This window comes from Acinonyx jubatus, chromosome C2, assembly GCF_027475565.1.
Source record: "Acinonyx jubatus isolate Ajub_Pintada_27869175 chromosome C2, VMU_Ajub_asm_v1.0, whole genome shotgun sequence".
Lineage (NCBI taxonomy): Eukaryota > Metazoa > Chordata > Mammalia > Carnivora > Felidae > Acinonyx > Acinonyx jubatus.
In genome coordinates this window covers 11,057,371-11,071,088 of record NC_069384.1, presented here as the reverse complement: position 1 = coordinate 11,071,088, position 13,718 = coordinate 11,057,371, and the positions used below count along the sequence as shown (strand labels likewise).

Below are 13,718 nucleotides of genomic sequence, written 5' to 3'. Positions count from 1 at the left end.
AGTTTCCTCGGGCTCTCATAATAAAGTACCACAAACTCGGGGACTTGAAACAGGTGTCAGCGAGGCTGTGTTCCTTCCCAAGGCTCTCGAGCAAGATCCTTGTCTCTCCCAGCTTTGCGGGGGTGAGGGTGGGGAGGGAGGTCCTGACATTTCCTTTGCAATCTCTGCTTCTGTGTCTCTCTCTGTCTCCGTGTCTCTCTCTGTCGCCTCTCCTCTCCTCTCCTCTCCTCCCCTCCCCTCTCCTCTCCTCCCCTCCCCTCCCCTCCCCTCCCCTCCCCTCCCCTCTCCTTAGATTATCGGGTTTCAATTTAGAGTCCACGTTAAGTCCAGGGTGATTTCACCTCACCTCAAGATCCTTAACTAATTACATCTTCAAAGACTCTGTTTCCAAACAACGTCACATTCTGAGGTCCTAGGGGGACATGCATCTTGGGGACACTATGCAACCCACTCTGTCTCTTCACAAGGCTCCCTGCTTTGCTTTAGGCATCCTCTGGTCTGGCCCAGCAGCTTGAGCACATCAGTCCTCTGCTGAAACTCTGTGAAGGCTCCTGTTTTACCCAGAGTAAAGGCCAAAGTCCTAATGGCCCATGGAACCTGGCTCAATCTGGTCACCCAATTACCTCCCATCTTCTCTCCCGCCCCAGCCCCTCCCCTGACGCTGGCTCCCCACACCTTTGGTTCGGGCAGTGCCCTCTACCTGAACGCTTCCTTGAAACTTCGTGTTTAACAGACACACATCTAACATTTATTGTTTATGAGGACCACACCCCTGCTTTGTCACTTCCTTACCCTGCTATATTTTTCACCACTGCACTTTATTTTGCCTATAATGGTGCCTGACGCGTTGCAGCTGGATGAACGAAGAGGAATTTTCCAAGATGAAATGGTGTATCTGAAATTAAAGTGTCCTGGGCTGTGAAACCTCTGGTTCTAAGAGAGCCGGCTCCAGTAGCCCTGCCATACATCCTAGGTGGAGAATTGATTGGTCAAAAACTGGGTAGATTATTAAGGGAAAGTACAGCAAAATACCTGTAGGTGTAAAACACAAACTACCAAGGCTGAGTTGCCAGGAGGTAGCAAAAGCCATTAAAAAAAAAAAAAAAAAAAAAAAAGGCCTGCATCCCATGGCCCAGAAGTTCCACTTGTAGGCATTTACCTTGAATCACAATGGCACACAGAGCTAAGGTACCAGGATGTTCACCAAATTATTCTTTAATAAAACCAAAAAGCTGAAAATTACCGAAATGTTCTATAGTTGATTATTGAAATAAATTGAGTATGGATTTACTATGTTACCATTAAAAATCAATAAAAAATTGATTTTTATTGATTTTTATTTTCTCAATAGCATGAGAAAATATGACCTATCATTGGGAGTAAAATGAAATTTAAACAGCGCCTAATGGCATTTTAGATACATAAACTTAATATGGAAATAAAACAGATTTGCATCAAAACAAGAACTTTACAAAGACAGTAAAATACATAGATGGGTCAGATTAGTCGTGTCAATGGGAGTTCATAATATACTAGAAAATCAGCGATTGGATGTTGGCATAATCTTGGATGCCTTGAACACAGAAATATCATTAGGTTGGCACCAATTTGGAAGAAAACCATCTAAGCATGAGGGGCATCGCAAGGGACCGACCGGGTAGACACCAAGCAAGCTAGATTAGGACGAAAACCACTCCTGCAGCTGCAGTGATGTTAGCTGGTGCTCACCTTAGGGCCTTTCTGTAGGCCTGATAGACCCACTGTGGAGGCCCGGAAAGGTCCCTGGAGTAAACCTGAGTAGACTCAGAAGACAGAACAAAGGAGAGGTTTGGGCTCGAATAAATATCTCCACTTCACCTTTCTCACTTGCCAGTGTGTTCTCCCACCTATGGGGCTGCTTTCTCTCTGGTTAAATGAATCAGCGTTGATAGATTCATTTTATTTTGTCTCCTTAACTGATCCGACCTGCTGCTTGGACTGCTTCTGAGACCAGGAGCTGCTTTTGTGTTGAATTCGGCTGTAGCAATGGTGACAGTCTAAGGCAGTGACCCAGCAGCCGGAGGGTGAGAGGCAGCACTGAGCAGGGAGGCAGTGTGGGACCCCCCACATCGCAAAAAAAAAAAAAAAAAAAAAAAAAAAAAAAAAAAAAAAAAAAAAAAAGTTGAAGAACACTGCAATACAGTCTGATAGCTTCTTAAAAATGTATATATCAGGAAAAAAAACCCCAAAATGTTAGGCACCAACATATGAGCAGTAGTTGTCTCTGAGAAGTGCAATGATGGATCATTTTTCCTTTTTTTGTTGACTATAGTTGCTTATTTTTTTAAACAATGACCACGTGGTGAAGAACATAGTACAAATATTTCCAATAACAACGAAGAGACCGAGCACACCTGAAACTAATATAACACCGTATGTTAATGGTATTTCTGTTATTAAAAAAAAAAAAAAAAAAAAAAAAAGCCTAAAAGCTAAAGCATTATACTGGAAAAAAAGGAAGAAAAAAGAAAGAAGGAAGGAAAGAGGGAAAGAAGGAAAGAAAGAAAAGAAAAGACAAGAAAAGAAAAAGAGGGGAGGGAAGGAAGAGAGGACAGAGCAAGCAAAACGACCTAACGGATTATCATAGCAAATGTGTGTGAGGGAAGCCAGGCTTTTGTTTGGAGAAAGCTCATGTGGTGCGGAAGACAGCAGACCTGGCTTGTGAAGTCATCATCCCTGGGGGCTTTGTTAATGCTCTCCCTGGCCTTAGGAGAGACCCAAGAGGGCTCAGCCAAGCACAACTAATAATAGAATTAAGAAAATAGCCTTTCGGATTATTTAGCCTAAAAGAAATTATGGTTTAAAAATTGTCTTAAGGAAAGAGGTTTTAGATGAAAACACTGATCAACTGCAAACCATTTTCGCAGAGGATCGAAGAAGAAGAAATGGCCTTAAGTTGATTAAGAGAGGTTGAAGAAGAGTTCCTTGCCAGGGAGGCTGATGAGAGCCTGGCATGGGCTGATAGCGGGCTTGCTCAGTCCTGGGAGGACTGAATATAAGAAACGCCATCTGTCCTAGAAGATCCAGGGAGACTTTCCAGAAGGTTCCTTGAAGTTCCAATCCTATGATGTCTCGATGAAGGTATAAACTCACCTAACCCATTCCTGAATGACCTGTCATGGAACCTGAAGTGTCTGTATTCTTGGCCAGGACTGGTCTTGGGAGAGCTGGTGGCCATCTGTGTGATGGGAAGGCTGGCTGCCAAAATACCTTTCCTACCGCTGAGTCATGCTGTCTGCAATTCTACCAGGTGACAATCATTCTTTGGTCATCAGGAGCGCAATGGAGTGTGAGCGATGCCCTTATGGTTTTCTTTTTTCTTTCTTTTCTCAAGTTCAGGAGGGAATAAGTGTAGAGATTTTGAGAGAACTCGTTTAGAATTTTCTCTCTTTAGGGATCGTTAAGAAAAGCGACCCAAACTTTAGACGTAAGGCAAAGGGCCATGTCCTCTCAATGTCAGACTGAGGCACTGTTTGACAGGCTAACCCAGGGATTATTTAATTCTCGAGGAGAATACACCTGTGTTTGACTTTACTATTTACTGGTTGATAAGTCCAGACACAGTAAAGTTACATGTTAACTTGTCGATTTCTGTTGCTTAGAAAAAACAACCACAAAGGTTATGGTTTTATTCCCATGTAGGGCATTAACCAGTTTTGTACCTAACGAAGCAGTGATTCTAACAGTCTCTTTTGTGTATAAAGGCTAGTAGATTCTGGGACACCTGAGGGGCTCAGTTGTTTGAGCGTCTGACTTTCGCTCAGGTCACGATGTCACAGTTTGTGAGTTCGATACCCACATTGGGCTCACTGCTGTCAGCACAGAGCTTGCCTTGGATCCTCTGCCCTCTCTCTCTCTGCCCCTCCCCTGCTCATGCTCTGTCTCTCAAAAAATAAAAGAATTTTTAAAAAATAATTAAGGCCAGTAGATTCTGCAAGTGCTCTTTGAACCATCATTCCTGTCCTACTGGTTTGCTTGTTAGTTAAATACGTTATGGACACATGTTCATTTTATATTTGTATGCAAGTCATGAGTTGAACTTTTTGAAAATTATACTTTGACAGGAAGGAGATGAGGTCACGTTAGGACAATAGCTTTAAAGAGCATGACATTGATTCTCATCTGTATAGATGTTTATATGATCATTCTTTGAAAGAAGATTCATTAATTCTCATGTAATAATGGATGATTAAGCTAGCCCCTTGATGAGCAAGAGGTAATTGGATTTTTTCAAACCTAACAGAGGTCTTGGTTTTTTTGTTTTTTGGTTGCTTGTTTGCTTAGTTTTCCTTTGGGGTTGGTTGTGGGTGAAGCCCACGCTGCCAGAATGGAAAGGAAGGGATTCTGAGTGATAGAACGATTAGGATCCTGATGGGTGTACATGTCACCTTGAAGAGCAAGATTTCAGAGGCAGAGTGATTTGGGGGAAGTCAAGGCTATGGCACCATCGTGGGAGAAGGTGGCTAAAGCTCACTGGTGTACAGGAGTTAAGGCAGAGGGCAGCTTCCGAGAACCAAAGGGGATGTTGAACCCCTCCCTCGTGGTGACAGACTAGTGGTGGCAACAGGGCTACCTTGCCTGATGATGTCTGATGAGCAAAGGAGTCAACATTTGAGACCATTCCTGGGATGAGAGGCATGAGTGGAGAAGTTGGCCATGAGAGACCCAATCATTAAAATTATTTGGGTGACATATGGGCATCTATATGAGGTTGCTGCCTGTCCTGCCCCAAGACACAGAGACACAGGTAAGCCTCAGATGCCAGCCTCTATGGTGTTGACATCTCATTCCCAGCCTTTCTCAGAAAACAGCCTCCTCTGTCTCATGAGGGTCCACAGATGGGGAAAGCTGAGGCTATCTTCCCGCGCCACAGAAAGCTACACACAGCCTGGAAGCCTTTGGACCTTCAGGGCTATATGTCACTCTTGGTTAGCGGTCTGCAGATTCTTTTTTAAAAGAAAATTTTTTTAATGTTTATTTATTTTTGAGAGAGAGACAGAGTGCGAGTGGGGGAGGGACAGAGAGAGAAAGACACAGAATCCGAAGCAGGCTCCAGGCTCTGAGCTATCAGCACAGAGCCTGATGCTGGGCTCGAACTCATGAGCTGTTTAAACTGTACACGAAAGAAGCCTCAGTGTTGTATATTGGCTCAGCTCCCTACTCTCTGTTGGGCATAATTTGCCACTTTACTCAGGACTACTAAAAAAAGTGATGACGCTTTTAAGATGCCAAGATCCTGGGAAGAAAATATAAAAAGGAAAAGAACAATGTATAATAGACCCTACTGGTTGTTCCTTCTGGATATATTCTTGTCCTAGAGGTAAAAAATAAGAAATTCTCTTCCATCTTTTTTTTAAGTTTATTTAATTTTTTTTGAGAGAGAGGATTAGAGCACCAGGGTCAGGGCAGGGGGCGGGGGAGCACACAGAGGGAGAGAGAGAATCCTAAGCAGGCTCCACACTGCTAGTGCTGACCCCGATGTGGGGCTCAAACTCCCCAACTGTGAAATCATGACCTGAGTCGAAATCACGAGTCGGACGCTCAACCAACTGAGCCACCGTAGGCGCTCCTGGCAGTCTGCAGATTGTTAAACTTACTCCCTACCTCCTACCCTGGGGCTGCTGTTCTGCTCCGGTTCGAGGTTCAAATGCCACCTCACGCTGCTGACCCCTGGGTGCTGGTCCAAACTAGGGAGTGTTGGGGCCCCCACTCATGAGGTCAGAGCCCCACGTAGGCATCTCCCAAACAAAACCAGACGCCACACTTCTGTGCACTCATTGTGTGGGGCTGTTCCACTCCATGGGTCTTTCAACTGCAAATTCCAGTTTTCTCTCTGTTGTGTTTTTGAACCTGTTTGCTTTTGATTGTGGTTTGATTTTGAAAGGGAAGAGTCACACACAATCTAGCTCCCTGTTTCCTTTCTCAGATGGAGTAATAAAGCTTATTTGTAGTGGAATTGTTTTTTTCCATTATGGCAGATTTAGTTTTATTACTCTACTGCCTTGTGCTTTGAATTGCATAGGGGAAGCAATGCATAAAAGAATATTCCGTTGGTTCCCCCCCCCCCCCCACCTCTTGTAGTTGATTGTGGAAAAGGGGATGTAGCATCCTATTAGTCATTCTGTACCACAGTGATTTTTTTTGCCTGTGACCAACAGAATTACATTTTACACTCGAAAGAACTCTCCGAATGAACCCTTTCAATTCAACATACGTGGGCATAAGATTCAAAGTATGGCCAACACCATGCATCACATCCAAAGTCCATTTTGTCCATGGTTGATGATTCCATGAATGCAATGTGCTGCGGAGCACGATGGTGTGGGCTTCTGATGAGAAGTTGGAGCACGCTGTTTATTTTGTTCTTCGGTCTTTCTATCGAAACCACTTGAAAACATCACTTAACTAGGTAATTTGGGACAGCCTTCGGTTTACAGCCACCTTGGCTCCTTGGCTCATTTCTCTATCACTCTCGTCTTTGCCTTCTTAGGCCAGGAAAAGGGACAAGGAAAATCTCTCTCTTTGGCACCAAGGAGGTTCCTTAATTGTTCGAATATGCTTACAAAAGATATGGTTGTATTTCACATGCAGGGTTTTTTTTTTTTTACGTGTTCTAAATTCTTTGGTTTGAATCCACATTTTTTACCATTTTTCAGTATGTGTTCTAACCTTGTTTTCTATCATATTGGACCAAGTAGGCACTTTAATGAGATGCTTCTGCCTCTTTGTTTCTAGGAGAGAAAATGGAATCAGAGAGGAGGATGTTTGCCATGACTGAAATCCCCACAAATGGGAAGAAAGACTGATCAAACCCTATTGCTTCTGTCTCAATTTGTACAAATGAAAGGGAAGCAGATTTTTACCAATTTGTGACGGTCTCCAGGAAAGACGTGAGGGTGCTGAATATCCCAATTTTCTGTTGTTCAGTGGCCCATCAGTTGCTTTAAAAAAGCATCCTGCTGATAAGGAGAAACCAGAACCCTCATAACACTGCTTGGGGGAAGGTAAAATGGTGCATCTGCTGTGGAAAACAGTGTGGCAGTTCATCCTCAAAAAGTTAGACAGAGAATTACCATGTAACCCAGCAGCCCCGCTCCTATGTATGTATATGCCCAGGAAATTTGAGAAACATTTGTCCACATGGAATTTGTACACAAATGTCCATAGTAGCATTATTCATAATAGTCAAAAAGTAGAAGCAACCCAAATGTCCGTTAGCTGATAAATGGACAAACAGCGTGGTCTACTCATACAGTGGAGTATTATTTGGCTGCAAAAAAGAATTCTAGCAAGATATTTAAATCAAAAATAAAAATAAATCATTGGGGCAATTTCTTCAAATCAAGGAAGGCTTTATATCTAAACATGTAAGAGTAATAATAATGCTCATTTGTTTATTATAGTTACCATTCTACATATCTCGTTTGATTCTCATGATAACCCTCAAAAGTAGTTGTGATCATTCCCGTTTTCAGACAAGCAAACGGAAGTTCAAAGAGATACGATACTTTCTGAAGTCTTCTAGTTGTCCTGTTCCCAAAGCCTGGCCTTCTCGTGGTCTCTGAAATGTGTGATGCCCTTGGCCTCAGGCTGGCAGAGGAAGTTGGGGGTAGTGGTGAAAAGAACCAGCTGCAGTGTGGTTTTGTGTTTTCCGACAACTATTTCTTGGGGTGAAGAAGCAGGCTGCCCATCACATGCAGTGGTCTTAGTTCTTAATAGTAGAGTTCTAGTTGGTAATTAGATAAAAGATTCAGGCATCAGGAGGTAGTTTTGTGCCTGTACCCCAATAATAAATGGAAGGGCAGTACTGAATTCAGGGCTAAGAGGAGACATTACAATCTATTCAGTCATTCCAACTACTCGGGTAATTCTTTGCCCGTCTGTGGCTTGGTCTAGGTTTGAAGCAAGCTTCTTGGGTCCACGGGTAGAGTTCTTCTAGTTGAGATTCAGGAGCCAGGTCGCCCCAGGCAGGTCCTGGTTTCGTGCCCGTGGCTCCTTTCAGCTCCCAGCCTCTCCCAGCCCCACAGCCTGAGCTCCTCTGCCAGTACGGACCCCGGTCCTAGCCCCAATGTCCCAGACCCGTGCGACGCTGCCAGGCTTTGCAAGGTTATTGGCACTTTAGCAGTACTCACGTGCTTTGTGCCTGCTGCCTTTTTTTCTGGTCTCTGGTTTTTGAGCTCAGCTCTGTAATAAAATTCCGTTGTTGTGTTTTATTCAGTATTTCCATTCATTGGGAGCAGGACATCCTTTCTCATCATCTGGGTCTTCCACGTTGATCAGAATGTCTACATTTTTACCGTTTCTTTTGTGGCCTAAGTGTTATGGACTGAATGTTTGCGTCCTCCCAAATACGTCTGTTGGAGCCCTCATCCCCGATGCGGTGGCGTGAGGAGGTAGGGCGTTGGGCGGGGATCAGGGTAGAGCCCTCTCCTCATCTCCTTGGCCCTATTTAAAAGCTGTTGGTCTTAAATTCCACTTTATCCGATCTTCATATTGCCTCCACTCTCACTTTGTTTACTCGTGCCTGATCTCGTTTCCCATCTCTTTCTTTCCGAGCTTTCTTTGTGATTTCATTTGGCTGTTTCCCATAAATAGCACATAACAAACAGTTCTTTAAAACTCTATTTTCAATTATGTGTCATTCAATGGAGGAATTTAATCGAGTCCTATTTATTGAGATGCCTGATATCTTTGGTATTTTTTCTTCTTTTTCATTTTTTTCACTATGTTTTACATTTTCTTCTTGTTTTTTTCTCCTACACCTCCTCCCTTCCCTCTCCTTTGTGTGTGTGTGTTTTTTTTTTAATTCTTCCTACACATCTTGTCCCCATCCTCACTGGTAATTGGAAGTTCACCTGTGTATCTCTTTAAAAAATTTTTTAATGTTTCTTATGTATTTTGAGAGAGAGAGAAAGAGAACACAAGCAGGGGGAGGGGTCGATAGGGAGGGAGAGAGAGAATCCCAAGCAGGCTCTGTGCTGTCAGCTCAGAGCTCAACGTGGGGCTTGATCTGACAAACCATAAGATCATGACCCGAGCCGAAATCAATAGTCAGACACTTAACTGACTCAGCCACGTAGGTGCCCCTTAATTGATTTTTTTTTAAATCCAGAGTACTCCTAGGTCTTTTCTCCAAATGGAACATGGGCAAGTACACTTACGTAAGTCCCCAGGTGTCTTTCCTTGGCCTCCCATATGCATGATATTGGCTAGGCAGAGGGGTCTTGGATCAGAGCCTTATCTCTCAAAAGCCTTAAGCCTGGCTCCACTGCCTCAGTGTTCCAGGTGTTCCCAGTGAAGAATGTGGTGCCGTTTATAAATAATTTGCAGTGTAAATCTGGTGCCTCTGTAAATAATTTGTCTTCATTCTCTGGTAGCTAGGATTAGGGAATTCTCCAGATTATGTCCAGACGTGATTCTTTTTTTTTTTTTTTTCTCTTCAAATTATTGTTAATTAATCTTGCTTGGTACTTGAGTTTACTTCTGGCCCCAAAATTGTTCTGTATTCAGGTAAGGAGTATTCTGCTTTTTTTTTTTTTTCGAGTGTGCTTCTCCATGTCATTTTTCTCGAGCTCCTAATATTCAATAGCCAGTATTCTCCAGTATACAAATCCTTTTTTTTTTTTTTTTTTTTAGTGTTTGTTTATTTTTGAGAGGGTGGGGAGGGCAGAGAGAAGGAGGCAAATGATCCAAAGAAGGCTGTGCTATGAGCACAGAGCCCGATGCGGGGCTCAAACTTCACAACCGTGAGATCACGACCTGAGCTGAAATCAAGAGTCTGCCACTTAACCGACTGGAGCCACCCAGGCGCCGCCCCCCTCCCGAGAATGCAATATTCTTGAATCTGTACTCCCTAGCTCTTCTGTTTTATTAATGCTTTTCATTTCATTGAATTTTTGAGCTATGCTCTGAGATCAATCAGGTCATTGGTCATGCAGAACTTGTGCATCATCATGAGGAAGTTCAGGACTGAGGGATGAATGTACATTGTTAGCACGCTGTGCTTTTTGTGCTAGCTGCTTGGAGATAGTTTACACCTGGAAAGAAACAGGGTCCCCAAACCCCTTGATGGGGGAGCTACTTCAGGAAGGGGGAAACTTCAGATTCCCAGGCTGACCCCAGATCACATTTCAGTCTGACACATCCCAGGATGAATCCAGTTTCTAGAGGAAGTAGCAGTGCTGATGGTTTTTGAAGTTGAGTTTGTCCTTTGATCCAATTGGTTATTTCCTGTAATCATGTCTTTTTTCCCCTTTGTACCCTGTTTATAGCCCCACACTCTTGCTCTTATCACCCTGACATGGGTCCTGGGTGTTGTTACCATTTGTCCCTGGGTCAGCTTCCTTCTGAGCCTGTGAGTTCCATTTACCTTCCTGCCTCTATAACAGAGTACCACAGCCTGGGGTGCTTAAACAGTGGAAATTTATGTCTCAGTTCTGGAGGCTGGAAGTCCAAGATCAAGGTGTCATCAGGTTTGGTTTCTTTTGACGGCTCTCTCCTTGGCTTGGAAGATGGCCGTCTTTTGGTTGTGTCCCCACATGGTCTTTCTTTGGTGTGTGCACATTCCTCATGTGTCTGTGTGTCCAAATTTTCTCTTCTTCTAAGGACACCCATCAGATTGGCTTAGGGCCCACCCTAATGATCTCATTTAACTTTAACTTTTTAAAGGCCTTGTTTTCAAGTATAGTCACATTCTGAGCTACTGAAGATTAAGGCTTCAACATATGAATTTGGGGGACATGATTCAGTCCATAACATACCACTAGAGCTTAGTGCAGGGTTTGTTGATAGTAGATTGACAGATAAAGGTTAGTTGAATGTCTGGATGAAAGCTCCCCAATTTGTTCTTTAATCATGTTGATTTTCAAGCAAGTTGTGTTGCATGGGATGGTGCCATATGCTCTTTAAAGATAAATTAAATGAACTGTATCTTTATTGTCTTCTTTATCCTTAGCCAGTCATATTTTGTATAAAGAACTCTATGGTAGTATGAATACTTCCCCGACCCCCGCTCCAAAATAGTCTTCTATTGCATGGTAAGGAAATAAGTTCTATGCCTTAGGGCAGGTCCAATCCATAGTCTCTGTGGCATAGTCACTGGATTTCTCGCAACAGGCCTATGTGTGTTTGTCTGTGGGGATTTGAATCTGTGTTATTACATACCGGATTTACCTGCCTTGGGAATTTAGTTCTTTTTTATTTCTTAGCACACTTTCTCTGTTTCATCATATTTATTTCAATGCTCTGCCCCAAGCTCTGGCAAATTTGAATTTTTCAGAAAGCACAGAGAAATGCATTATACTGATTATGTCAGTTATTTGTGGTTATTCTTCTAGTTTATAATAATGAAAAGATGGAATTAAAGTTTTTCCTTTGGCTATTTTATTCTTTTGCACTCTTCATTTTTATATTTTGATTTCAGTCTTCTTATTGAATTTTTGCTATTTCTTGGAAATAGCAATTTAAAATAGCTATCCAATGGTATATGTATCCACAACAGAGTGTGTTGCCAAGCATACAAAATGAATGGGTTCCTTATTCAAATGTTAAATGCCTACATACAGATTCTATGTATAGAACTGAGATCGAGATCTGGAATTGGATTCTACAATGGATATCATCAGGATGACAGCTTCCAGTGTACTTAGGATTTCATTGAATTGAATAGTCCACTAATGCTGTCTGATAAAACAATGTGATTCTCTTCTGTGCATGGTCTCAAGAGCCAAGAGAAGTTCATGTCTTGGCCACTCTGAACTGCTTACTATGACCCACACTTTCCACACTGGTTCTTTTCTGGCTCATGAGCACAACTTTCCATCTGCTGAGAACACTCTTCCTCTCCTGCCCACTGGGAAGCCATCCCTGATCCCAAACTAGCCTAGGTGCTCTCTACAGGCTTCCAAAGATCCTAGCTGCTTCTCCTGAGCATGTGTATGCTGATTTGCAAACGACTTTTCATATGCCTGCCCCTCCGTTTTGGCTAAAGGTCCTTTCCATGCCATGGATGTCTTTGGAACCTAATGAGGCCTGTGAATCATATCTTAGAATCGTTTTTTAAATGTATAAAATAAGACACGTTAGGTTCTGGTTCAGGGCAAGATGGAGTAAGCACATTCCACTCTCTCTCCAAGCAAATGCTGCTGTAGGAGTTGGCAGAATGGTGAAAAAGACAGAATCTGAAGTACCCCTGAACTGGTACTGAGATACCATTTTTCCTTTCCAGAGCCACATAGCCTGGATTCAGCACGGCCCAAAACCCAGAAGTAGGCACTGGTGCCAATAGAGAGTGCCCCAGGAGAAGTCCTACAGAGAGCAGAAAGGAGGTCTCCTAATATTTAGAAGGAGTGGAGAAATCCCCTATAGAGTTTTGTGTTTTCTTCTCTCCATTCTCTTGAGACTCAGCCCCCCAAACAATCCGTGGTATCAGAGGCAGAAGAAGTCTCAGAAGCCTAAAACTGAAGGCAGGAGAGTCTTCCTTCTGATCAGAGGAACTGTGGTCCCAAGAATGAGGGGCAGACTCCCAGTGCTTTTTTCTCTGTGTCCTCTCACCACTTGTCGCTGGGTGCAGATACAGTTTATGGGAAGTACTTAGAGGGGCAGGCTAAGTAAAGCCCTAGATTTCTGGCCAGAGGACCAAAAAGTTGAGCCCCTGGGAACTGGAAAGTACCAGACAGAGGGAAGAGCTAGAGAAAGCAACCTCATGAAGTTGTCTATGAACTTCTGGGCTTATCCCTGAGATTCACAAGAATAGACCTAAATAGCACACCATTGTTTTTGGGAACTGAACTACAAAATACACTGTCCCAGGTTTCAGACTGGTCACCTACTACTGTGCACAGGGACAGATCTGAAGTCATGGAAAACAGAACTTATATTAGAACTACAACCCATAGAAAACTGGTTGGAGTTTGTGACCTGAATTGAACCTGGTAGATTCTCTGTTAAAAAAAAAAAAAATATATCAACATTTTCCATAGGATTTGGTCACAATCTAGAGTCTTAGAGTCTTGTAAAATTATCATCAAATATCCAGGAACCAGTTAAAAATTACTCAGTGCGTATGAAGAATTGGGAGAATCTCAGCTGGTATGGGAAAAGATGGTCAACAGAAGCCAATGCATAGATGACACAGAATTTAAAGCAGCTGTTATAAAAATACTCCAACATATAAGAGCAAACATTCTTAAAATGAATTAAAAGATAAAATCTCAAAAAGAAATGTAAGATATGAAGAAGAACCAAAAGGAGACCTTAGAATGGAAAAATACCATAGCTGAAATAAAAATCTCACTGGATGGGCTCATCAGGAGAATGAGGATGACAGAGGAAAGAGTCAGCAAATTTCAATATAGATCAATAAGAATTATAAAATATGAACAATACAGAGAATGAAACATTTAACATAAAAAAGAACAGAGTTTCATCAACCTGTGCGAAAACACCAAAACATTTGTCTTTTCATAGGAGTCCTAGGAAGAAAAGATGTGGTGCACAGAAAATGTTTGAAGGAACAATGGCTGAAAACTTGCCAAATTTGGAGAAAGACGTAAACCTACACACTCAAGAAGTCTAGGAAACCCATTCTCTTGTTGCTAGCACTGCCATAAACATTTGTACCTGTGCCCCTATATCAGCACTCCTATATCCAAATGAGATAAATCAAAGAAATCCATGCC

The 13,718-nt window shown here is 42.6% G+C and overlaps 1 long non-coding RNA gene across 1 annotated transcript; it reads left to right on the top strand.

Moving 5' to 3' along the window:
* Nucleotides 1–2,145: 2,145 nt before the first annotated feature.
* LOC128315118 (uncharacterized) lies at nucleotides 2,146–11,419 on the top strand. Its single transcript, XR_008297558.1, has 2 exons — nucleotides 2,146–3,120; nucleotides 6,198–11,419. It is a non-coding gene; the product is annotated as an uncharacterized LOC128315118 (long non-coding RNA).
* The last annotated feature ends 2,299 nt before the right edge of the window (nucleotides 11,420–13,718 follow it).